Source organism: Monodon monoceros, unplaced genomic scaffold (assembly GCF_005190385.1).
Source record: "Monodon monoceros isolate NGI ecotype Baffin Bay Population unplaced genomic scaffold, NGI_Narwhal_1 Super_Scaffold_15, whole genome shotgun sequence".
Lineage (NCBI taxonomy): Eukaryota > Metazoa > Chordata > Mammalia > Artiodactyla > Monodontidae > Monodon > Monodon monoceros.
In genome coordinates this window covers 11,437,758-11,463,574 of record NW_021703771.1, presented here as the reverse complement: position 1 = coordinate 11,463,574, position 25,817 = coordinate 11,437,758, and the positions used below count along the sequence as shown (strand labels likewise).

Below are 25,817 nucleotides of genomic sequence, written 5' to 3'. Positions count from 1 at the left end.
ATCTGAATTCTAATAATAATCCATTACTTGCCACTTTTCCAAACTACTAAAATGTATTCTTATTTCTCCATTCCTCTAAATCAGAATATAATATGGTACCTTGGTTCCATATTTTATTAAACAAGCTGCATTTTGTCAAGCTTGCGAATGTTTCCCAAGGTCTTAGACTTTAAAAAATCTGATTCTAGAAATTGAAAAGCAAAGAATACTTTTCTCCCTGTGTTACAGCTTGAGTGAAATGAAAATGGAGTTAACTAAAATGAATTGGGGGGAGGGATTAAGTGCTTCTTTATACACAAATTCAAAACAATTTTTTTTACTTTTTAAACACAAAGTCTCTATTTCAAACAGCCAGCCGTGCCTCTGTAAAGACTTGTACCAGAAAACCATATTTTTTTCCATCTTTATCATTACATTCTGATATTTCCCCTTAAGAAAAATATTATTATATATAATTAAACAACGAGATACTTTTGTCACTCATCCCAGTGATTAAAAATTAAAATCCAATAACATCGAGTTGTTCTGTTAGTGAGACTACAGAGTGGTAAATTCTCTGAACCAGCACTTCCTAGGACACCCCAAGGCTATTTATTGTAGCACCCGTAAATAAGAGGGAAAAACTGCAAACAATCTAAGCGTCTAGCAAGAAAGAAAATGGTTGAACAGCTATGCAATATCTGGACTACGGAAAACCATGTACAATCAAAAGCAGTAAAGTAGATCTTAACCTTTCAACATGGCCACCTAAGGCCTGTCCTTACATGAAAAAACGAAGCTGCAGAACATTTTGCAGAGTATTCTTAGGTCAAGACACACATACGAAACGACATACTTCTACAAGCCTAAAGCCGTAAATAACAGTAAAAGATACAAATGTATACACACCAAAATGAAAACAATGCTTAGTTTCCAGATGGAGACCAGGTAGTGTCCAGGGGAATATGGACTCCAACTGTACTGTTTTGATCTGTTGTGGCAGATCACTTATTAGCTGATTAAAATGAACACAGTGTAAAAGATACTACTCAAAAAATTTTTATGAGGCTTTAATAAAGAATATGGAGGAAGTGGGACTTCCCTGATGGTCCAGTGGTTAAGACTCCAAGGTTGCACTCTGGGGGGCACGGGTCCAATCCCTGGTTGAGGAACTAAGATCCCGCATGCCGTGTGGTGTGGCAAAAAAAAAGGAATGTGGAGGAATTAAAAAATAAAATTTCCCCAATAACGATCCAAAAGATCAGATTTTTCTTAGTGATAAAAGAAAGATGATTAAATATTATAATTTTAAAATAAGTTTTCAACCATGCTCCAAAATAAATTCCAGATAAATTACAGTTAATTAGGAAAAAAGAAAGTAGAGCATAACACTTCTCTGATTTCACAATAAGAATTTAATTAATAATGTTTTTTAAATATATATTAAAATAGGAATACCTATTGTTTCTAAGTGATGGCATTATAAATGATTTTTCTTTTCTCCTTTAGACATTTCACAGTTCTCAAATTTTCTGAAGGACAGCTACCACTTTTATAATCAGAAAAAAAGTTATCTTTAAAGTAGCTTTCATCGAAAAACATCATAAATTATATGAAAACTCTAATTGGTGCTACAAGTGTGTATGTGTTAACAAGTTTAACAGTCTTTCTTCCACGGCTCGACTTGTTCAGGCTGGGAAAAGTAGTACACAAAACTTCAGGATGGAGGTCAAAAAGGGGAATACACAAATAAATAAATTTAGCTTTCTAATTTTTCAAAATGATTGGTCGAACCCTAACAGTTATGCAAACAAGCAGATCTTGTCTCCCCAGTGTATCCCGTATCACATCATCCTCCCTAATTATTAAAGAAAGGGTTCTTTCAGCTCTAGTTTCATCTTCCTTAAAAAGTCCTTTATTACCATTGCTACCAGTTTCAGGGCTTCTTTGTAAGCAATATTCTAGGTACCTGGGCTCATTAACCCCTTGACTATCCTAATCTCAACTCCTCTGAGAGGTTTTATGTTGACGAGATGACCTAGAATTTATATTTGGAGAAAAAACTTTTTAAAAGAAGTAGACAGTATATTCACAGTTCAAGTTTGTGATTCACTTATTCACTGAATAGACAGTTATTGAGCATCTATATTACAACGGGGCCAAGTACTAGGCCCTAAACACACAAGAATAAAATCAGCGTGTTCACAACCTACCGAAGAAGAAAGACAGGCGAACTGTGTTGTAGAGCAACACAAAGTGCTCAAAGAATTGCCAGGGGTATAGGGACAGTGAAGCACAAGGACCAGGACAAAGGAGACCCACCTTGAACAGAGTATTAAAAGATGAGCAGAATGAAATCTTAAAGCAGTGATGCGCTACACATTCCAGGAAAATAAAACAAAACTCCAATGTGCTCTACATGTCAGGATTCAAACTACTTGTATCACTAATTACTTTTCCCAGGAATGTATGAGTTAACTCCATTAAAAAGCCACTTTCGGGCTTCCCTAATGGCGCAGTGGTTGAGAGTCCGCCTGCCGATGCAGGGGACACCGGGTTCGTGCCCCGGTCCGGGAAGATCCCACGTGCCGCGGAGCGGCTGGGCCCGTGAGCCATGGCCGCTGAGCCTGCGCGTCCGGAGGCCTGTGCTACGCAACGGGAGAGGCCACAGCAGTGAGAGGCCCACGTACCGCAAAAAAGACAAAAACAAAAAAGCCACTTTCCACAGGTCTATAAGGGTGGCACTACGAATTTCTGACACAAGCCACATTCCCTCAAACAAACGTATAGCTAAACATCAAAACTGTTAACCAATAACAAAATAACATTAACAAATAACAACCAAATAAGGCTGAAGCCTTGAACGGCCTAACTGGAAAAGGAGAGGACGCTTTTTCAGGTCACATGCCCCCCCTGACCTGTATTTGGCAAGCTGCTCCCAGACTGTCCGCAGATAAGCAACACAGCTCTCAAGGCAGGAGACTGAGCTCGGGCAGAGCCAGGCGTCCACTGGCTGCTGCTATCCCCATACTGCCCGCAGATGAGCCAAGGTAGGCCTGGAACCTGAGAAGGTATATTTCCAATCTGGACAGTTGCCAACGTGTCTCATTCAAAGTATCCAGGGACAGACGCCAGCCCAGCCCCCCCAGGCCAGGAGCCAAGGCAGCACCTTCTGTTCGCACTCCCAACCCGGAGCTGACCTGCAGGCATTCTTCCGTGCCTGCTAATAGCCAGACAGGAATTTGCTCAGTCCAGTAACTGTGCAGCCTCTAGCCTGACCACTGGCAACCCAGCAACCACAAACTCCAAGTCCTAGAAGGATCATATTTACTGGAAAGAGCACACTGGTCTCTTGGGACAGAACTAAGGATTGCAAAAACAGCATCTTTTTTACAATGCATAAGTGATAATATCAAAGCATAATCTTGCACACTTTACAGCTAAATCATCCCCCAAGGTTTTAAGCGCCACCTCACAAAAATCAGGGAAGGGGTGACATTAAAAGCTAAGGGGAGGGAATTCCCTGGCGGTCCAGTGGTTAGGGCTCCACGCTTTCACTGCCAAGGGCACCAGTTCAGTTCAGTCCCTGGTCCGGGAACTAAGATCCTGCAAGCCCTGAGGCACGGCCAAAAAAAAAAAAAAAAAAAGCTAAGTGGAAAACTCTCTAAAATACACTGTAAAATTCTAATCATTACTTAAGAAGCCATTTTTTAAAAGGAAGAAAACTAAAAACACCCATGCTGCTTCAGTATATTTCAATATTTAAAGATCTCAACAGCAACATAAAACATTACATTCATTTTCTACTACTAGCAAAAAAAGATCCATAAAATGTAAAGGTATATCAGCAATTTGGTAGCAGAAAGTCACACAAATATATAAAAAGAATATGTCAAAAATAAAAGGTAAGTTTATTCAAACTATTGGATTACAGGAAGGAAATTAACAATTCTTTAACTTTGTACAGGGCTATAATTAATATAAATTCATTAATCCTAGTTGGTACAAAAATATGGCATTATCATGCTTTTAAATAATATCCTTAGAAAAATAAATACAAAATTCACAACCATTTTGTTATATAAAAATTAAAACACCAAACATACAAACAAACATACAACACCTCAATAAGAACATACTTGCCTTGGGCTATAAATGGACATTCATCCACTTAAGTTATCAAGTAGTTATTAAGTGGGGCTATAGCAAAGTATTACGGCACTTTGGTATCTAAGGGTAGTTACTTTTCTTTATACAGCAACAGGAGTCAGAGAACCCAAGAATTATAAATTCTAGGTATAGAAATGAAGTTTCCCAAATCACCTTATGGAAATGAAAATGCATTTAACTTTTAAGTCCTTCCGAAAAGGGTGTAGGGGTTACTTTAATTTCATTTTTGTAAAGAATTGGGCTTCCCTGGTGGAGCAGTGGTTAAGAATCCGCCTGCCAATGCAGGGGACACGGGTTCGAACCCTGGTCTGGGAAGATCCCACATGCCGCGGAGCAACTAAGCCTGTGCGCCACAACTACTGAGCCTGCGCTCTAGAGCCCACAAGTCACAACTACTGAGTCCATGCGCCACAACTACTGAAGCCCGCGTGCCTACAGCCCGTGCTCCGCAACGAGAGAAGCCACCACAAGGACAAGCCCACACACTGCAACAAATAGCCCCCGCTCGCTGCAACTAGAGAAAGCCCACGCGCAGCAATGAAGACCCAACGCAGCCAAAAAATATATATATATATAGGCACACACATACACACACACACAAAAAACTAAAATATCATCCACCAAAATGCCAACAATAGTGATTGTCTCTACATGGTAGAAAGATCAAAGATTCTTCTTCACTTCATTTTGGTTATACGGATTCTGCACAATGAACCAATGATGAGTTAATTTCATAGGAGGAGGGGAGCTTAAAAGAGGACTGGTTAGTCCACAAGGTATTCTACAACCATCCTAATGTTTCAGCACCACCTTGCACCGTTCTTCCTCCCCATCAAGTGCTCTCACAGCACCCACAGAGCTGGTCCATTCAAGCCCAGCCAGCCATAGGATAAACAGGTGTTTAACGTCTGTATCCCTGCCAAAACACAAGCTTAACGATGGTAAGATCGTGCCTATGTTGATCAGAAACGCATCTCTAGAACTTGGCATAGTGCCTCTACATAGTAGGCAGACAGGTGACTTTAAATAAATCAATGAACAAGCTGGTCTAAATCCCTCATAATGCAACTGAAGATCAAGCTTTCCTCTGTCTTCACTAAAAAGGGCTGATTGATGAGTGATCACTGTCTTCTGTCTTTGAAGACATACCTGAATCACCTCAGTCTTATTTTCAATTTAATCAATTCCAGTCCCCTAAAATTTTCTCCAAATATGTGGCTCTTATTCTGAACCCTAGTTCTCCACAATGGTTCAGTTGTGAAGTTTAGGGTTAATAATAAGCAAAACATTTCAATTCTTATTTACTACTTATTATAACTGGAGGAATAGGCATAACTTTATATAAATTTGGGCAAATTCAATCAAGTGTTTATAAGACCCTCCATACGTAAACATCCTCCTCTCCCAGAATATGAAATTTCAAGTTGCTAAGGCTCTCTTTCACTCTCCCCTTTCACCACCATCACTAGCACAGTATTTGCACCAATGGTATTATTTTACTTTTTACAGATTCTATGCCATAATTATGACAACTATTTAGTCTGTTTTTAAGAGACACATATACATAAATGTATAGTCACTTTCTAACCTCACAGAATCAATTTAAATGTTTTCTGCAAAGTCAAGTAAATATAATTAAAATCCAAATCTCTGAACAAGGCAATTGAACAACCTGCTTTAGTTATCTGTATGTTTACTAAAATTACAAGATCACTGACACAGTTCACATACCATCTCCAAACTTAAGCGTTTCAATAAGGCCCCAATAGTACCTCCACCCTGTAAAACCTGTGATGACCTAATGTCTCCCTGTTTTATGCAATAAGGCATAAAATCCCTCAATACTCTGCCTCTCCAGCCGAAAATACATCTGTAACTTCATCCACACCTGAACACGTCCCCACTCTTCTCAGAGCTGATTCCTCCACATGTGCTCGTGATACTGTGTGCTCCCAGCCCTTCCAGAATCTGGGGGCTCCACACTGTTTCGGAACTGGTTTTAGTCATTTCCTCACTATTGCCTTCTCTTTATCAGCAAGATTAGTAAAAACAATGATTTCTAGTGTAAAATGTTTCCTTTACATTAAAACCTAAAATAGTAGTCAAAATGGAGAATTTTCTAATTGGTATGAAGAAACTTTACCTAACTTAGGCTATTTAGACTAAAAAAATAGTAATATCAGTCTTCAAGTATATGAATGATAAGGATTAAAAATGTGTTTATGTAGGTGTATGTGTCTGTACACACACACACACACACACACACACACACACACCAACGATCAAATGGCCTACATCTCCAGAAGGTAAAATATAAAAATAGAGTGATTTAGGTTAGACATGAAGAATCTTCACGAAGAATCAGAGACAAAAAGAGGTGATGGAAACTTTGTCTCAGGAGCTCTTAAACATAAAACCGTGAATGACCTGTTTAGAGTGGTTTAAATATGGTCTGCCAGGAAACACAATACTAGATTCGAAAGAATTAATGTCTACTTGCAAATTTTGTAATGACTAACAAGTACACCATTTTAATAATTTTCAACAATTCTTAAGTCTCAAAATAGAATGTGCTCTATTTTTTAAGTCCTCCACGAGACACTGAACATTTTATTAATTAGTGTATAAAAACTGAATTTTTAAAACACTTTGGTCACCAAGAGTTTCTTCAGTTTTTGACAGGAAGTTTTATTTACACAGATTCAACATAAAAAAGAGAAACAATTGAACGGCACAATGTAGTCACCTGGGGACCTTTGGAAAAGTACTGACACCTAGGTCTCACCCTCCGGGATCTGGGATCTAATGGGGCGAGGCTGTGGCTCAGGCATCAGGATTTTGAGAACAACCATACAATTTATTCTTTCATTTCTAACAGAAACAAATGGAAATTCAATCACTTTCATGTTGATACAATAATTATTTGGAAATTCACCCCCAATTCTCATTTATATTGCAGAGAGGAATAAGGGGAAATTTTCATACTGTCTTATACCAGTTCGGGGGAATTTTTAATGTTCAGGTTGTACCTCTGATTGATTTTTTTTCCCCTTAAATTGTATTCACAGAGAAAACATTTAGCATCTGGTGTCCAAATGTAAATACTGGAGCTTTGATGAGGAACAATTACAGATAAACGTATCAAATTAAAACATACATTCATTCATTTCTTTCCCTTTTGTTCAATTAATCAATTTCTTAGAATATATATACACACCTTAGCAGAGGCCAGTAAAAGGGCACTTTGCAGAATCCTTTTTCAAAGAAACCTTTTGTAAGGAAAAGCATTGCTAACTTATATGCGTATCTTGTAAGTCTATATTTCCATACATTTCTTGGGCAAAGCCATCTACACTACCGTTGTTTACAACACTAAGATTCTTTATATTTTTATCTGTCAAGGTTCAGCTAAACTGTCAATTTGACATCAAAAAAATCAGGAAAGATAAATCAATTAAAACACATCTAGCTTTCAATTACACAAATAATAGTCATGGGAAAATGTCTATAAAACTAAACGTATATAAAAAGGAGTAGTTTAGAAGTTCAAATACTAAATAGAGCACAACAGATACTTAACTCTATAATAATAAACATGATAACATTATTTCTGGCCATCTTTTCAAATAGGAATCTCCTTATGTATCTTTAAGACAATCTCTCTGTCTAGTATCTCTTTATGGCAAAACAACATATTTTATGGCAATAATTTACTTCTAACCTTTCTTCATTCTCAGACTCACAATCCCCTTGAAGGTAAAAAAAAAAAAAAAAAAAAAGATTATCTACATCTGGGACAAATCTCTCTTGTAAAACAAAGAAAAATTCTTGTATTTAAATTCAGATTCAAAATAGGGCAGATTATTGGCACCTTAATATTCTAAAAGTATATATAAAAAGTTATTTTGCAACAGATAAGGCCTTTTAAAAAGTCCTCAATAAATTCATTATTAAGTGCAATGAACTGCTATTAATTTGAGTGGAATCTGTGAATCATGTGCTATTTTTAAAAAGAACCACAGAGACTTCCCTGGTGGTCCAGTGGTTAAGAATCCGCCTTCCAACGCAGGGGATGCAGGTTCGATCCCTGGTCAGGGAACTAAGATCCCACGTGCCGCAGGGGAAGTAAGCCCGTGCACCACAACTAGAGAGCCCACATGCTGCAACGAAGAGCCCGTGCTCTCCGGAGCCCACGCACTACAACTAGAAAGAAGCCCGCACACTGCAACTAGAGAAGCCCGCGTGCAGCAATGAAGAGCCCGCGTGCCACAACGAAGATCCCACGTGCCACAACTAAGACCCGACGCAGCCAAATAAATAAAAAAAATTTTTTTTAATTGTAAATCTGAATGATGGAAGAAGCAGGCTCAAGGAAGGAAGGAAGGACGGACTACATATATACTATTTACAGTTCTCATATTTTCTAATTTACATCAGAATGTTTTTATAATTTCACTAATTATTTGTATTTTCTACTCAATTTAAAAGTCTCAGTGTCTCACTTGAAGGCAGTTATATATCATTCAAGAATGAATTAAAGAAGATGATCCAATAAAGTTAATGCAGCCAAAACAAGTGTCTAAAAGGACAGTTCAAACTGATATGGCTCCTGTGGAAAGGGTATAAAGAGCTTTTTACATTTTACGTCAAATTATTCTGATGCCATTAATGATATATAGAAGGCAAAATACATAGCAAACTTAGAGAAGATAGTAGAGCCCAGAATCAAATCGAAAATATTTTTGCACTGTTTTAATATATACTGAGTTTTCCAGAAATAAAATATCACATAAATTGAGAGAAGACTTTTATTTGGGTCCTTACCAAAAGATGTTTATTAGTTCAGAGAAAACCATGTTACAGAGCAATGCTGATCGTGGTATTTGAGTCTCCAATATAACATACCTCTACAGTAGTCAATCTGCAGTAGCTGCATTCATGACTATTTTACATACGGAGGCTAGAGACCGCTTACTTTGTTCTGCCTGACAGTATAAGAGCATCTAAGCTTTCACATACTGAAATACGTGCATCAATACCTAATTAATATAAAATATATATTTAAGTTATATGTATATTATATTGTTTATTAATATATTACATTTGTGATAGATACAAATAATAATTACTTCTTTCATGTTACATCACTATATTCTTAATTATACATGTATATAGGCATGCATACACATGTATGTGTAGATTGTTTAATTTCAGTGTAGTAAATGGGGTATTACAAAACAATTGTTTTGAAAAAGGGGTCCCAAGTCTGAGAGAACAGAGAATCACTAATATAAGTAAAAGAGAAACAAGACTGAGGCCAGAAACCTGACATTTTAAAGGAAGAATAGGGGAGAAAGGAATGATGCGGAAAAGTAGACAGAAAGGTAGCAAGCACCCTGGGAGAGAGGACTTTACCAAAGGAGAAAGAAGTCTGAACAAGAGGAGGTTGTCAGCATCATCAAGTGGTTCAGAAGAGGCTGATAACCGAAAATAAGCTAATGGATGTGAAAATGGGAAGCGCACTGTCACTGTCGGAGCAGTTTCAGTATGCAGTAGTTGAAGCAGAAATGATACTGCAGTGAATAAAAGAGTGAACAGAGGAAAAACAGAAACAGCTAGTAGAAATTTGTATAGTAAGGGAAAGAGAAATAAGGCAAAAGAACAAGGAGATGACAGGGTATAAAGAGGAGGTCTTTGTGTGTTTCCGGCTTTGTTGGTTAGGCTAGAAAAGACCTCTGAGAGGTTAATTCAAACTTATTTTAGCTACCAAGCCCCCTAATTACAAGTTTTAGGAAGTACTCTCTCCTACAAACTGAAATGCTTATAGATGATGAATTAAATGATATCTGGAATTTGATTCAAAATAATGCAGGGGGAGGGGGAATAATGAGATTTTTTTTTTTTTTAAGTAAAATAAGATTAGCCATGAGTTGTTAACTGCTGAATCTGGGTGATGGTACATAGGGGTTCACATGCTCTTCTTTTCCGAATACGCTTAAAACTTTCCACAATAAAATGATTTTTAAAAGAAATACCCTCCAAGGAGGCAGAGTCAAGATGGCGGTGTGAAAAGATGCGGAGTTAGCGTCTCCCCACAACTAGGGCGCCTGCCAGCCGCTGGTAGGGGACTCCGATGCCCAAGGAGACGGGAGGAACCCCAAAGTGAACCGGTGGCTTGCAGGAACTTGGTTCACGAGCCCGGGGTCGGGCCTGAAGCTCCTGCGGTGTGAGCTCTGAGTCTGAATCACTGGACTAACAGAGAACCTCAGACTCCAGGGAATATTCATCAGAGTGAGGTCTCACGCAGTTACTCCTCTCAGCACCGAGACCCAGCTCTACCCAATAGCCTAGGAACTCCAGTGTAGCATCGACATATATACACTACCGAATGTAAAACAGATAGCTGGTGGGAAGCAGCCGCATAGCACAGGGAGATCAGCTCGGTGCTTTGTGTCCACCCAGAGGGGTGGGATAGGGAGGGTGGGAGGGAGACGCAAGAGGGAGGGGATATGGGGACACGTGTATGCATATGGCTGATTCGCTTTGTCGTGCAACAGAAACTAACACAGTATTCAATTATCCTCCAATAAAGATTAAAAAATAAAATACTCTCCGAAAGATGCTCAATTACTTTTCAATTTTCTATATAATCATATCCTGCTCTCTCAACTGTCAAACTGATGATATTGGTTTTTACCACGGTAAATAACTGAGTTTTTTCTTATAAATGATTATACACTAATTGCTGAATTATCTCAATTTCTCACTTAATCTTCCGTCTGATCACAGCAAGCAATTTCATAGTCAACTAGATGAAAAAAAGAGGTGAAAAAAATAGATGCAATCTGATCCCGGAGTTCTGGGTCACAAAGTTCAAAAATCTATCCCCTAAGAATTCTATCGGACAGTATCCATACTATAGCTTAAAAAGAAATGCTTATTTTCTAGCCATAGCTTTATACAAAATATCTCTGAAATTACCTCTAAATTTTTAAACTGCACAATACTGATAGAAAAAATGAATTCTGAATTAAGAGGTATTCCTGAATTAAGAGGACTTATCTTTTTAGTTCTGCCACTAATTTGGCTGTATGACCTTAGCAAGTCTCTTAACCTCTCAAAACCTCGGCTTCCTCAACTTCTTGATAAGGAATTGGAATTAAATTAACTGGGGGGTAATGTCTAATTCTAACTGTCCAGGCTCTAGGTCTGGTCTACAGAAAACCTGAACGTACAACTCCAGTGGACGATGATCTAGACCAGAAGTTCTCCAAGTGTGGCCAATGAACCTCTGGAGATCCCTGAGACCCTTGCAGAGAGTCAACAAGGTCAAAACTGTTTTTAAAGTAATACTAAGACATTTGCCCTAATAATGCAGAACCAATGATGGGTAAAACTTCTACCACTTTAGCTAAAATCAAGGCAGGGGCACCAAATTGTAGCAGTGGTCACTGCTGTCACAGTCAAAAGGATGCTGCCTCACGTAAGAATACCTCTGATGTGCAACCAGAGATGATCATACTTAGTGAAGTAAGTCAGACAGAGAAAGACAAACACCATATGATATCGCTTATATGTGGAATCTAAAATATGACGCAAATGAACTTATCGATGAAACAGAATCATGTACACAGAGAACAGACTGGTGGTTGCCAAGGGGAAGGGGAGTGGGGGAGGGATGGACTGGGAGTGTGGGATGAGCAGATGCAAATGATTATATATGGGATGGATAAACAACAAGGTCCTACTGTACAGCACAGGGAACTCTATTCAATATCCTGTGATAAACCGTACTGGAAAAGAGTATTAAAAAAAGACTGTGTGTGTGTATATATGTGTGTGTGTGTGTGTGTGTGTGTGTGTGTGTGTGTAACTGCATCTCTTTGCTGTACAGCAGTAATTAACACAACATTGTAAGTCAACTATACTTCAATAAGAAAAAGAATACCTCTGATGAAGCAGTAAAATGTATTGGTTTTATTACATTTTGATCCTCAAATACACATCTTTTTAATACTCTATATGACAAAATGGGCATTGTGCATAAACTACTTCCACTGTAAAACAAGGTATGATGTTGCCCCAAGGAAAATATTTCCGGGAGTGTTTGAGCTGTAACCTTCAGGAACTGACTCTTTTTCATGAAACACTATTTTCACTGCAAAGAATGACTAACAAACCTTGGTTATTCAAGCTTGAGTTTTTGGCAAACAAGGTTTTGTTTGTTTTTGTTTGTTTTTTTTTTAACATCTTTATTGGGGTATAATTGCTTTACAATGGTGTGTTAGTTTCTGCTTTATAACCAAGTGAATCAGTTATACATATACATATGTTCCCATATCTCTTCCCTCTTGCGAGTCTCCCTCCCTCCCACCCCCCTTGTTTGTTTTTTGAGTGAAGGCTGTCACATCAAGGAAAGCAACTGACAGTACTTGTTGACAATGATAAGATTCAAGTGAAAGCAGAATCTGGGAAAACCCACATCTGCCACCTTGAAATTACAACAGCTTATACTGTTTAAGCTTAAATACTTAAAAGACTTTTCTGATGAGCTCAAAATATATTACATATATTTCGAAGATCTGCATAACTCAGTGGAACAGTATGTTCCAAGTGACCATTACACCATATTATAAAATCACATGTGGGTAAAAGATGCATTCAAAGTGCAAAACTGGACAATGGATTTTAATATAACAGGGTATAGAAAATTCACTGATATGGCTTAAAATTACACTTTGGAACTTTAAGAAATTACCACTTGGTTAGTGGTGGTGAAGGATCGAAGAATATACACACAATTAACTGAAAAGGTCAAGTTAATATCTCCTTTCCCAATGAGATATCTACGTGAGGGAAGATTTTCTTCATACACAGTTCAACCAAAAAAAAAATAATGCAACAAACTGAATTCATGAGCAGATATGACAACCCAGCTATCTTCTATTAGGTCAGACATGAAGGAATTTTACACAAGCGTAAAATAGTGGCACTCTTTTCACTCGTTGTTGTTTTGGAAAGTAACTATTTTCCATAAAATATGTCATTTCTGTTAAAATGCATATATTATTATCTTTAAATAGACTAAATATTTTTAAAGTTTCTAATACAGTAAATATCAATAGGTATAACCAAGCAGATAAGCAAAATCTTTACAGAGTCCTCAATAATTAAGAGTGTAAAGAAGTCCGAAGACCTCTGACATCTGCTGATCTACATAAAACTTCACCAAATCATTTGCTGGCAGTGCATATACTCTCCAGTCATTCACGATCTAGGATGAGTAGTGGGGAATGAAAGAAGATACACATATATTACATAACTGGTGATGAATACTATAATACAGGTGTACTTCCAAACCGTAAACTGGGGAAAGCGACTTTGAAAGATTTAATTCAAGCAGGTCCTGAGAGATGGGTAAGCCTGACTAAAGGAAAGTATTCCAGACAAAGGCCTGTTTGAACAAGAGTAAGGAGGTGGGAGAACGGGGACATGTCTGTGGAACAGGTCGATGGGGCCAGAGCACAGGACAATGGCAGAAGTGTGACGAGTACTGAGGTGGAAATGTGGGGCAAGAGATCAGGCCTCAAAGGGTTTCAGATCCCACAGTGAAAGTCTGGACCATCCAATGTATTAATAAAGGGCTAACAGGGATTCTTACTGAGCAAGGGATTATTACAATCAGATTTCTACTTTGAAATGGAACTCTAACGGCAATGCACAGGACAGACTGTACACTGAGGGAAAGGGCCAAACATAGGGAACTACGTATGAGAGAAAAAGGAGTGAGGCCAGCACTCGGTCAGAGGGGGAGGAAAGTGACGGCCAACCTTCCGGAAGCGGAACAGGGTTTGGCAACTGACAGAATATGACAAGTGAAAAGGGAAAACGTGAGTAAAAGTTCTGAGCACGAACAATTAGGGTAATGAGGGCATCATAAGGGAAACAGGAGAAGAGGCAGTTTCTGCGAGGAGGGCTCTGAAGGAAGTATGTGAAATTTTAAGATGTCTATGGAGCATCAATTTGGAAATGCTGGTCAAGATTATACACAAAGAAATTTGGGGGGAATTGGGCTTCCTTGATGGCGCAGTGATTAAGAATCCGCCTGCCAATGCAGGGGACACGGGTTCGAGCCCTGGTCCGGGAAGATCCCACATGCCGCGGAGCAACGAAGCCCATGAGCCACAACTACTGAGCCCGTGCACCACAACTACTGAGCCTGCGTTCTAGAGCCCGCGTGCCACAACTACTGAGCCCATGCACCACAACTAGTGAAGCCCGCGCGCCTAGAGCCCGTGCTCCGCAACAAAAAAAGCCACCGCAATGAGAAGCCCACGCACCACGACAAACAGTAGCCCCTGCTCACCTCAACTAGAGAAAGCCCACACGCAGCCACGAAGACCCAACGCAGCCGAAAATAAATTAATTTAAAAAAAAAAAAAAGAAATCTGGGGGGAATTCTGCATAAGAGTCAGAAGCATGGAGCTGATATAATTATCAGAAATAAGAACAGAGCAAGTAGAGCAAAGTGCCACGCACAGGATTTTATGAGACATGAACAGTAAAGACATGGGCCGACAAAATCACGTAGTAAAAACCAAACAGGAAAAACTGGAGACCTGCGAAGTGCATGACCACAGGTGCTCAGAAGAAAGAATTCAAGGAAGATTAGTTGCTCAGTAGCCGAAGAGGTTGGAAAAGAATAATGATCTAAATGAGGCCACTGGATCTATTTAATCAGGAGGTTACAGAGTAGTCTCTGTTGAGTGTTCAGGGACAGAACACAGATTACAATGGAACTGGGTTCACAGCCTCATTAGCAAGGTATTAGGTACAGGAAATAAATATTTCACCCAGGGCTACATGAAAATTATGTTTTCCAAACAACAGCTTGTCTGCCTTTCAACCATAACAATTTTTTAAAAAAACTCTCACTCTAAACTTTGCCTGTTATTTTCAGAGAATGTATTTCAGACTCATAAAACACCAATTTTAGCATTTAAACAGAACATTAACATTTACCTAATAAATTTTATGACACAAAAAGAATTTACTGTTGTGCTATATATTGAACCTCAATCTACCGCTTAAAAGAACATTATTCTTAGTCGAGATAAGCCTACTATAGTACATTTTAGTACAAATTCAACAAACAGCATCTGTTTTAAAAAAAGAAAACCATTATCCAATCCCTCTTTATTAACAGTGCCAAGCACAATATGAAGTCACACTTAATTTAGGCATATTTATATGAAATGTGTGTTTAGCCAAACCCATGTGTATGCAAAGGTAATATGGGAAAGAGCCATACTTGTTAGTATAATCTAGAAAACAATCATTTGTTTTACAAAAAGATTCTTCCCTTTACAAAAGAAGTCACTGTCGGGATCCTTTAAACAAGCAGCTTTCCAAGGATAATAAATATATATATAATTTAGTTATTAATTTAATTTACACAAAACTTTACAGCAATACATTTGTTTAAAGCAAATTGATGATGTAAGTAAAAGGGGTAGTTGTTCAGGGGTTTAAAACGCATCCAGAATGGTTTAGACTCCACCTGTCCACAAAGTCCCCCTCTCATCAGTCCTAGGAGAGGCTGGAGCCCTCTGAACAGCAAGAACCAGCGGGTGGGGACACCCAAGGGTGTTGCAGAGGACCTATGCGCCCTGAACTTGAAATCAGGCAACTACTGCCGAGTGTCAGGGTGTTGCCACCCTTATTGAGACAGAGAAGGAAGAACAGCTTAATCCTGAAGGGTCTGTGCCCGAGTGTCAGGGTGTTGCCACCCTTATTTAGACAGAGAAGGAAGAACAGCTTAATCCTGAAGGGTCTGTTGACTCTTTAAAAGAACACACAGAAAAAGGTAACCTAAAATTCTAAATCGGGCAAAAGCTCTGGATCCAGGCCACCTGAATGTCCTCTCAGCCCTGCCTCTCACTACTTGTGTCACCTCAGCAAGTTACTTAGACCTCAGTTCTCTCAGCTGCAAAATGGGGTAAGAAAAGCCACCACACAGGTCACCATTAGAATTGAGACCAGGACTGTAAAGTACCCAAAGTGGTGGCATATCACTGGCCCTCAAGAACTATTAGAACTGTACTGTTCTAGGGTCATTTGGGGCCACTCCTTCAAAGCATCGTCATAATATATGGCCACCTTCCACTGTTCAAGCTTGCTGATGTACTCAGGTGTCTGTATGTCCCGAAAATAATCTAGGTCAATGTTGCTGCCAAACAGAATCGTAGAGAATAGGACCAAAGTGCATGAGATTCTGGACCAGTTCCAGAAGCACACTTTTAATAAATAATAGACCACCTTCTGACACACTAGCATTCTTGTGTGCAGCCGTAAGACTATCTCCATTTTTGCTAATAACTCATTAAAATCACCAAATTAAACTAGTTTATAAATTCCTAATTTATGCTGCACCCCCCCCTTCAAAAAAACAAACTTATCAGTAGAATCTATCTCTAGAAAATACAAAATTCTGACTGAAATTCTGACTGAACTTTTTCTCTCTGGCTTCTAAAACGTCTGAAGTGAATCTGGTCATATGTTCAAATTCATTCAGCTCTCCTCCCCTCCCCTCAAGCACAACAGATACATAAACCGTCTTGCTGTTCTCATCAACTCAATAATGATAGACCAGAAAAGCAGAGAAACTAATTCATTCCTCTTCAAAACACATACGCATGCATCCTTTTTCTCCTGCACAATACCAAAAGGATAACAGACAGCAAATCTTGCCCACAAACCAAAACACAGCTGTTTCCTCTAATTTTAGAAAAAAAAATAACAAGGAACCAGAGAAAAGTTCTCTCTGGAAGAACTCAATCCTCAAATCAGGGAAATTCAAAGAGCATAACAAGGAAAAACCGACAGCCTCAATTCTTTCCTGCGGGATACTAATTCTATCAGCATCAAATCGAAATAAACGATATGTTTTTCAGAAGATTCCACAAAAGTTTGAACTCTCCCCTTTCAAAGAAAGAAGGCGGCCCACTTACAGAAAAATAAAATCTAAATGTATGATTTCCAAGCATAGGAGCTATTTTGCTTATTCCAAACCTTTTTCTGCTTTCCACCATACTCTTTTAAAGACAAGCTGAGAAACTTATTTGTTCCAAAAAACAAAACAAAACAAAACAAAACCCAAATATAACATTTACATGTAGCCTTTACTTGTATGGTCAAGTCTCATAGCCAGGTGCTGGTTATTGATTAATTTGCTCTCCTTTTCTGGAAACTGTGAACAAGACCCAGTCTAGCTGCTGCTTAATCTTGGACTCTTTTTCCCCGGAACCCTCAAGAGAAGACATATCAACTATTCTACTTGTTTTGGGGGGAGTAATGCTCAGACACTAGGGACCTTCATACCATCTCTTTAAGGAGAGAAATGTTTTTCTTTAGTACTCCTCAGGAATCTATCCAAACTGAAGAGCATGGACTTAGACTTTTAGCCAGATATCAGATTAACTAGGTAAAACTGGCATTAGCAGAAGACAGTTGAATAACAGCAAACTGCGACAGATTTATACAGGAATTTAACGCGTCTTTAAAAGGACTTGGGGAGGAAGAACAATTATGTCATAAGAGTCCAACTTCTATGAACTGTGTCCTGGTGTTCTTGCGCTCAAGAGTCCAGGTGAACGGGAAGTATAATTTCCAGAAGGCAAGGGACTTTTCTTGCCAAAATATTTTAAACTTAATTATTAAAAGCTATTTTTAATGAAAAATATTTATTCTATCAAAACAAGACTACCTGATGAAGAAAATTTCAGAAAACCTCATTAAGGCATAACAACATATTAACAAAAGTGCTTTATGTTAACCGACCTAGATTATGTTTTTCATCGGGTTACATGGATCATCAAATTTCCTGAAATAACTGTTTGATTAAATGAGAAAGTGAGGGCTTCCCTGGTGGCGCAGTGGTTGAGAGTCCGCCTGCCGATGCAGGGGACACGGGTTCGTGCCTCGGTCCGGGAAGATCCCACATGCTGCGGAGCGGCTGGGCCCGTGAGCCATGGCCGCTGAGCCTGTGCGTCCGGAGCCTGTGCTCCGCAACGGGAGAGGCCACAACAGAGAGAGGCCCGCGTACCACAAAAAAAAAAAAAAGACAGGTAGTCTCAAGCACTTTGCAGATACATCACAATGCTACAAGCGATTTAAAATGCACCAAGGCAATGCTACAAATTCCCAAAGGTTCCAATCGATGCCCGAGTTATCCTCCACTTGCTCCACTGCACCTCCACCCCTGTTCTGCTCTGCCCCTGCCCTGGGAGGATGAGCCGGCACAGAGCTAGGCTAACCTAGGCTCCCCAGCTGCCTTCTAGCAAAGTGACCAGCCAGGGAACTTCCCCCCTCCCCGCTGGGCCGCCTCAAAGCCTCAGCCCCACCCAGCCTCCTCCTCAAGGCCAGCTCTCTGCTCCCGCGACCTCCGGAGAGTTAAGGGCTTCTCACCATTGCTATTCCCTGGGTGCTTCACCACCCCGTGCTTGCTCCCTGCCCCTGCAGTCTCTTCATCTGCACCATCCGGGATGAAATCTCTTTCCTGCTGGGACCTCGCCTGCTGTGGCTAACAAGACCAAGTCTAGTTATTCAAAACAGTACATTATCTAAAGAAATCCAATTAAAAAGGGGACTTCCCTGGTGGCACAGTGGATAAGACTCTGCACTCCCAATGCAGGGGGCCCGGGTTCTATCTCTGGTCGGGGAACTAGATCCCCCATGCATGCCACAACCAAGAGTTCACATGCCACAACTAAGGAGCCTGCGTGCCACAACTAAGGAGCCCGCCTGCCACAACTAAGACCCAGTGCAACCAAACAAATAGTTCAAAAAGGTCTTAAGATCTAAGCGAGCATTACTTATATGTTACTGCTATTTGTATAGTCGTTTAAAAATTAAATATAAGTAGCTCACTTCCAAATGAAGCTGGCTAATAAGCTGAAATACTCACTACAATTAAATTTAGGTGTGAAATTTAACACTGCATTGTCATCTCAAGATAAATGCTATGAGCTCCAAATAAGCTCAAAAGAAGAAAGAAAATCAATGAAGAGATTCTGGTAACCGATATTTCACTTCCTTTTACTATATACTGCCTGGTTAATCCGAGCAACTTTTTTGCTGTTATTGCCGACACCCTCCCAAAGCAGAGGATGAAGAAAAGCTTTCAACCAGTGGTTCTCAAATGTTGGTACACAAATAAATCAACTGAGAAACTTGTTAAAATGCTACTGCCCATGCCCCACCCACACCTCTCTGACGTGTTTTTACTAGTTCCCCGGATAATTCTTGGTACGCACCTAAATTTCAGAACTACTTGAAACTGGTCAACTTCAAGATTTCACCCAAATCTCCAATACACAGCTTTTTCCTTTTGGATGAACAGTCCACATTAAACATGGAAAAGAAAAAACAGCCAAAACAGTAACAATAATAATGGACACTAGCTATGTGCCAGTGTGATACGTGCTTTCCATGTATTAGTGTCTAATCCAGTCCTCTCAAGAACCACACCAGGTAAGTAATATTGTAGCCCCCATTTTACTAACTGAAGCCCAGAGAAGCTAAGTAATCTGACCCAGGTAATAAGTGACAAAACCAGGATCCCCTAACCTCTGCCTGTCCTCTTACCCTGGAGGCAGACAAGCAAGCACTTACGCACAAATGCAACTCTGGAACCTGGAGGCTGGAATACAGAGGCTAAGCCTGAGGGGCCAGCAGTTGGGCAAGCAATAACGCCCCATCCCCCTAACTCCCACCGCACCCATCCCTCGCTCACCAAGCCCTTCTACCTACATGGTGTGCCATGACATACTGGTGGCACGTCGCAAGTCTACCCGCACTCTTTCCACATGAGTATCTACAACCACATGCTAAGGACGACAAGGGATCCAATCCCAGCTCCACCAAGTACTGGCTGGGAGCTTGGGCGAGTTTAACATCCCTGTGCCTCTCTCTCCTAAGACACGACAGTCTTAATGCCAAGTGCACTGAAGTGACTTAGTGATTTTTTTTTAATGTCTTCTATTTATTTATTTTTGGCTGCGTTGGGTCTTTGTTGCTGCACGCGGGCTACTCTTCGTTGCGGTGCGCGGGCTTCTCATTGCGGTGGCTTCTCTTGTTGCGGAGCACGGGCTCTAGGTGCGTGGGCTCAGTAGTTGTGGCTTGCAGGTTCAGCAGTTGTGGCTTGCGGGCTCTAGAGCACAGGCTCAGTAGTTGTGGCGCACGGGCTCAGTTGCTCCGCGGCATGTGGGATCTTCCCTGACCAGGGCTCGAACCCGTGTCCCCTGCACTGGCAGGCGGATTCTTAACCTCTGTGCCACCAGGGAAGTCCGACATAGTGATTAACTGAGCTAATGTACATAAAGTACTTGCTTGACATAGTACCTGACACACAGCAAGAGCTCAATAAACAACAGTGGCTACTAAAATTATACTTTGCCAACCCACTCTCTTACGAAAGCCAACATATCAGTCCTGGGTCCCATTTACTTTCTCTCAGCCTTATTTCCTGAAACTGTGATAAAAGATGGAACATATTCTTATTTATCAGGAAGCAACTGGTAACAGTGCTGTAACTCAGTGGACTAAAGGCCAGGAGTAGAATATTTTAGAGCAAATGAGGCTTTTAGTAGCCCTCAAATTGTACCACTTTGACAACTATTTCCCAACTTTAGGGTCAGCCCTGTTAATCACATACTAGAATGATGAGTCTATAATTAACTTAATTCAAAACAACAACAAAATGTCACTCAGTACAAGGACTTGGTTTTATCACCTTATCATCGGCACTCAGAACAGTGCCTGGCCCATGACAGACACTCAAATATCTGTGAAATGAATGAAGGCATAAAGGTACCAACAGAGACACACCTTAGCTCATTAGCGAGTCTTTACAAAACCAAGAATAATCAGATCAATATCAACGTGCCAAATAATAAAACTTATTTTCAAAATTCCTCCAGAATATTTTTTAAAACTAATTGTTGGCTTTCCCTTAAAAACACTGCTACTAGAAAAGTTAATTACCAACCTCCACTCCATTAATCTATTAAAAATGTTAAAGTAGTTCCATAATACTACATCATGCTCATCTTCTACCTTACGTTAAAAAAAAAGAAGAAAAAAGTGTAACTACGCATTTAATAATTATCACTTTAGCTATCCTGACTATTCAGAATTGCCTGAACCATCTGAATTAAATCCATAAAATGAAATAAGTCACTGCTGAGAGGTTAACCCTTATTAAATCTAGGAGTTAGAGACCTGGGGGAGGGAGGACTCTATGGGAACACACAGATAGCAGTTCCATTCTCAGTGATGCTTCTAAGCAGCCTCACATGTGACCTTGAACAAAGTACTTATTTTTTTGTCTCCATTTTCTCATGTGCAGAATAAGAACAGATTTACCACATCTACTTCATCAAGTCGTTCTAGGACCAAATGTACATAAAACGATTTCCAAAAGAGTAAAGCGTCATTCACGTAGGGTGTTAACTTCTGCCATAAACAGCTCCAGGTTTTAAATGGATGCTTCTGTTTATCTTTCTTTTCACATCTGTCCCACTCCTCCTATTTCCTAGATCCAAAGATCTGCCACAACAGGGAAGAACCAGTTCCCATCAGCAGCTATACTTTAAACACAATGAACCATCGATAAATATTTGTTGAAAAAGATGCTCATCCACATATAACAGAAATTTTTTAAATTCTGTGATACGTAATACCTTACCTTGTAAAGCTTAAGCAGCAGGTTACCTTCAAATAAAATGCCCAGTGATGTAAGGTGCATAAAAGATGCCTGTGGTTTTGCCAGGAGCACCACCTTGCTTTGTCCACATCACTCAGCAGGCATGTGAATATCACCTAAGGAATGCGCTTCAGTGTTTTGGTTTCACTGGAAGAGACAGGTTTTATAAATAGAAAAGGACTTCCCCTCTCTTCAACACTAGCAAGGTTTCTAAAGATGCCAGATCTGTTCTTCTGGTTTTATTTCCCATGCTTCAGTACTCACAGGGAGAACTTTTGCTGGACTTGTGGTCATTTCTCAAACCACTATGTCATTCTTACACTACTCAATGAGAAAAGAAAGCTTATTTTTGAAAACCGTAAGTAGGACGATATACTTATATTTTAAGATTATTAACAGTCCACTAAATCTGTCAAATAAAAGCATAACTGTTTTAAATGTAGAACATCCTGGTTCCTCTGAACATTATATAATGCCTCAAAAACAGAATTAAGCTTCTTTAACTTTAGTTAGTTCTTGATTATCTACACACACACATACACACACACACGCACACACACGAAAGCAGATGTGTTACAGATCATCCATTAATAATTTACATTAAGCCCTTGGATGATGGTTTTGTATTTACAGTTGAATATGAGTATCCTTCCTAATAGTTCAAAACAAAGACACACCCGTAACAGAAGTCACCCAACTCAGCCTTCCTACCAATTTTCTGTTCATTTACCCAACTACATTCTACTGCTGAAATGACTCCTCATTTGCTACAAAAGATGGACTTTGTGTGCTCACTCTGTACTTTGTGTCTATTACAGCTCAAGGGGCATTCCTGAAATAAACACAAGACATTAAAAAAAAAAACTGTCCTGATCTAACAGGTCACAATTTAATCCTAATCTGAAAACCATTTTTCCCCTTAGTATTACACAGTTAATTACATAACATTTAAAAGGCAGCTACTGCATTCACAGGCAATAACCTATCTCATTTTTAAGTTCTACCCTAACCAGGTACATTATATTATTCACTTTAGCTACAATGAAAACCAGTGTGACATTACAGCCTAATTCTAGTTCCTACAGCCCATCAAAATTAAAAGTGCACAGTATGTATAATATTCCGGAATTTACCCCAGAAATGATAAAGCAACATCATATCACTGTTCAAGGCTGTCTACTTAAGAATGAAGAAACAGACACAGAATTCAAAATTAGTTCTGAGCCCCATTCCTGGCCTTCCTTAATGTCACTCCTCTGTACCTTGTTCAAACCTCCAGTTACATTCTTTAACACAATACCAGTTCTGCAGGTTTACCAGAATAGTCTACCAATTGCACTGAGATTAAGGCAACCTGCTCTGGTGGAAAAGACTGAGGTTTTATGGTCAGAAGACTTGGGTGTGAATCCAGACTCTCCCTGGAGCTACACGACGTCATGACCTTGAGCAAATATTCAATTCTCTGAGCCTAAATTTCCTCATGTGTAAAAAGGACAAGACCACCAACCTTGAAAATTATTTTGCAGATCAAGTTCCTCAGTTAGTGTTCTGATTATGGCAGATGCCTAATAAATGGGTGACGATCTTATCCTACTAAAGGGCCAGTCACATTACTACCAAATGTCTCATTGTAAGGATCAAAATTAAACTGTATGAGATTTATTACACTTGTCATACATTTTTCAATCTTTTATTTAAAATGTTTTAATATATAGAAATTAAAAAATTCACAAAGGTTAAACATCTTCATAAAACTGACATTTTACGTAACAGACACGGGGATTCAATTATCAGCAGACTGAAAATCAGTTGTTGTTTTTTTTTTTTTTATGTCTGGGGTGCTTATATTTATTCAAACCTCACAGAGTCAAAAATTTTTTTTAATTTTAGTTGTATTTTTAGAACCCTGAGACAGCCCGTTGTCTAAACAATGGGCTACATAACACACCACAGTCTCCAGGCAAAGTCACATCAGGATGAAAAAAGAGCCTTCCGCTCCTCTCAGATTTCCTGGCCACTGTTATTTTAAAACCTGATCACACAAACGTAAACAGAAAAAAATCCGTTTCAGATGAGTTCCATGGGTTATGATTTATGATATTTTTAAGACCTTGCATGAATGTACATTAAATATTGCAATAGCTTATTATATTTTTCTTGTCCATGTTTCCAGGCACTAATGAAGAATACAAGTATATTATATATACTTTTAAATATTACATACATAGTGAGTTTTTAATCATAATCTTTTCTTAAAGTTGCTTATCACTTCCATTACTCCCTTTTAAGATTAGTTTTTGAAAACTAAAATGTAACTTAAAAAGCCAACAATTAAATAGCATGTCACACAGAACATACAAATGCAACAGGCAAACTGAATAAGACTAAAGTAACTTCTGTTTACCACTATGCAAGTAATTCTGCACAACTGAAAATACTCTAAATGAGGTGGATATTTAAAAGTCAATGAGTTATTTTAAAAGGCTGCTTTGTTTCAAGCTCTGGCTATAGACCAATTTGTGGTGTTTCTAAAATTAATAGTAAAAGACACCAAGGTAATTTTTTCACTAAACAATTTCCAATGCAAACCACAACCCAAGACATCTTAGTTAATTTGTACAGAAATGTCCTTTTGCTGTCAACCTTTGTACCATGACTATTACCAGCCCAAGTTCAAGATTCACATTTTATGGTGTGAACAGTGCTCAGCTAAATCTTAAGAATATTAATCTTTTAAACTCTCAAACCCTGACGACATTTAGCTATATTGCATCTACACCGCCAGAGCATAACAAGGAAAACTTTTATCTACCACGTACAGCAGCCTATTAAATTGGGGCAGTGTTCCTAGCTCCTTAGATCTGTAGATTAGGATTTAAGCATTCCTCCACTACAAACTTCACCCCAGATAAAATGTAACACGTTTTCTAAACCTGTATGGAAATAATTCTGACACGGATGTTCTAGTAATAACCCTATCAAATTATTTTCTTACCCCAGAGTTTGAGCATTTTAATCGTTTTAAAGAGTTTTGGGAATTAAAAAATGTAAAAATCTCTTGTTCAGTAGCAGATATATAAATTAACGTACCCAAAATACTTGACCAACTAAAGACTAAAAATACAGCTTTATACAGTCCCAACCTGGGCTCCTACAAGATTAAACTAATTGGGACAGCAGCTGATCCTCACATCCCAGAACAAAAAGCACTATTCCTGCACTGAATTTTAAGCCTGTTTACGAAAGAGAAAACTATCACGGGGCGTCCAGGTCAGAGCTGGACACCTGAGGGCTCAGCTTCTACCTGGAAGCCAGAGAAGATACCCGAAGGCATCCTGGTGGTAACAGACTCTTGAAAGAAGACTCTCATTGTCCTGTGGAAATGAGACCCACCCCTGCGCTACCGGGAGCCGCCGCCGCCCGGGCCCACTCATCACCTGCTTCACCCCCGGCGTCCCCGGGAGATGAACCGAGCCGGCTCGTCTGCCGCGGGCGGCGAGAGGAGGCCCCGAAGCAAGGCCAGGCTGGGGTAACGAGGCTCCGGGAAGCGGGGCCCCGGCGCCGACGCCCCACCGCGGGCGTCCCGGGGCACTCACCGGTGCGAACGCGAGGGCAGGTGCGCGGCGGCGGGGCTACCTGTCGCCGGTGAGGCGGGGTGGGGGGAGGGGGAGGAGGGAGGGATGTGGAGGGCGAGGAGAGAGGGCGACGACGCGGACCGGCACCGGGACGGGGGGGCGGCGGCGGTGACCGGTCTCCGGCTCGCTTCCTGCTCGGACAGATCCCGGGTCCGTCTCCGCCCGCCGGCCGGCAACCCGCCGAGTCCCCAGCCCCGCCGCGCGCACGTCACGGCTACGGAGCGCCCGAGGGGGCGGGGGCGCCGCGGGCCGGCGGGCGGGGCGCGGGC

The 25,817-nt window shown here is 40.0% G+C and overlaps 1 protein-coding gene across 6 annotated transcripts in view; it reads right to left on the bottom strand.

Moving 5' to 3' along the window:
* The window catches only part of MYO6 (myosin VI), a 142,259-nt gene extending 116,668 nt beyond the window's left edge, over positions 1–25,591 (bottom strand). For 4 of the 6 annotated variants that reach the window (XM_029223788.1, XM_029223791.1, XM_029223793.1 and 1 more), the window contains exon 1: positions 25,351–25,522. The gene's annotated coding sequence lies outside the window, so the exon portion shown is untranslated. Of the gene's footprint in view, positions 1–2,897; positions 3,136–25,350 lie in introns of those variants that run through there. The other 2 variants (XM_029223790.1, XM_029223789.1) reach the window with 2 other exon arrangements.
* Positions 25,592–25,817: the final 226 nt, after the last annotated feature.